Raw genomic sequence first — 1,992 nt, 5'->3', positions numbered from 1 at the left:
TGAACAATTAATTGGTTGACTATAATACAGTGATACATTACTTCATAGTGGAAAAATTTTATAACAAAGTATTTTGTCCACCACAATTGTTGGATTTAACGATCCATTCACAATCCTGATGAATATTCACGAAAAGCAGTCAAAGTAAGTTGACATTCGCAGTTATCCTCAATTTAATTCGTCATATGGATAGCTTGTGAAATCAGTTTCTGCACTTCACGCGCGATCCTATTTGCACTTTACCGAATTTAATAAGTTGATCTAACTTCAAATGTAAATAATCTTGAAACGCAAAACTTAAAAATAACATAATGGAAAATAATCTAGGAATATATGTGAAATAAATATATTTATCAGCTATAAAATTTATTTCAATTAGGAATTTATGTCCGGAAATTTGATATCACATATGAGATTAGTTCTTATCTAATTCATGTTTAAATTTAATTATATTAACGAATACATTTTATTCTTGCAAATGATAACAATCATCAATTTCGAGCCGCATACGTAATTACTTAATTATATCGTATTAAAATAATATTATAATATTAATTATAAATTATATATGTATATGTAATATTATCATGATATAATAATATTATATACTCTTCAAATTTTTTTTTAATGCAAATTTTTCGATAATTTATTACGTTATCGTAAATCTAGTTGTTTTCAGGTAAAAACTTCTTTTGATCTTAACATACTAACATGATTAATAATTCGAATATCGCATGCTATCGGTAAGTTTCATAATTCATATGTGTTTTGACTAATTTAGTCTCTAACCTAATTATAAAATTTCAGGGTAGAAGAATTAAAACGATGTTCATTTTATTCAATGGAATTTCAAGTTATTAAGTGAAGAGCACTGTTTATCTGAACTTATATGGGAGCGCTCGTTGATCTAGGACGTATGCAAGTAAATATGTATGCAATTTCCTGTTATTCATAGACAATCGTCTGGTATCCTGAATTAAAACCGATCATTAGGTGGTTGCAGGCTAAAGGGGGAGGTTTCCTTCGTGGAAGGTGGAAATTCGCGGAGGTGTCTGCATCCCGAGCCCAGGTCATTTCAGGTCGAAAGTTCGTCGGGCCATACATCTCTCTATACATAGAAACGATTTACCTCTCTTCCCCCTTGATGCTTCCACCCTTTCCTCTCTTTCTCGCGCATCCTGTCCCGTGGACTGACAGCTGAAGCCAGAACTGACTGAAATATTCATCGGCACAAGGCGAACGAGGCGCGACTGAACGTCGATCTGTCAACCTCTTTGACTATATAAATATGGACTGCCATCGAGCTTCTGCGCATTATATAGATTTATAACAAAAAAAGAAATATTTTCAACATTTTACGATTATCAGTGGAAATGATTTTAACAGAAATTAAAATTAGGATCACTGTTACTTTGAATTAGAAAAAAGGATTTTTATTTCTTCCATTTCTTTCAGTGATTTTTTTTTTAACATTGGATTTTCTAAACATTTTTTCATATTTTTAATTATAGTAAGTACTATTTTAGAGGATAACATATAAATTTGAATAAAACGTATGAAGATTTAAGATTTGAGTAAAAATGATACGAAGCTTTTGTGTTTCAGAATATGTTTGTCAGAGTATTATCTAGGGATGACGCTTTCGTCATAGATTTCAGGAAACGATGGATCATCAGACTACTGAGAAATTTAAAGAGACAGAGATTTTGAATCATAAAAATTGAATAAAAATATGACTATTTAACAATCACATATTAGTTAGTTCTTACAATTCTTTCTTAAATAAGATATTTCTTTATTTTCTATTTAAAATCATTAATATTTAAATAGAATTTAAAATATGGCTATTTCTATTCTTAGGTTCTTTGCTTAAATTCTTCATACGCACTCACACTTCTCCCTCAACAGAATTTTCTCAAATCAAATTTCCTTAATTAACAAAATTCGGTAAGAAGAAAAGCCAATTCCAAATTTAGTTCCAATATCTAGCAC

At 29.8% G+C, this 1,992-nt stretch overlaps 1 long non-coding RNA gene across 2 annotated transcripts; it reads left to right on the top strand.

The window, feature by feature from the left end:
- Positions 1 to 650: 650 nt before the first annotated feature.
- LOC102680894 lies at positions 651 to 1,797 on the top strand. 2 transcript variants are annotated; one of them, XR_004150397.1, is made up of 4 exons: positions 651 to 743; positions 808 to 930; positions 994 to 1,510; positions 1,606 to 1,797. It is a non-coding gene; the product is annotated as an uncharacterized LOC102680894 (long non-coding RNA). The 2 variants fall into 2 exon arrangements; XR_421734.2 differs by having other exon boundaries at positions 652 to 743; positions 808 to 922; positions 1,606 to 1,796.
- Positions 1,798 to 1,992: the final 195 nt, after the last annotated feature.

Source organism: Apis dorsata, unplaced genomic scaffold (assembly GCF_000469605.1).
Source record: "Apis dorsata unplaced genomic scaffold, Apis dorsata 1.3 scaffold_217, whole genome shotgun sequence".
NCBI lineage: Eukaryota > Metazoa > Arthropoda > Insecta > Hymenoptera > Apidae > Apis > Apis dorsata.
Note: the sequence above shows the minus strand (reverse complement) of the source record. Positions and strands in the feature narration are given on the sequence as shown.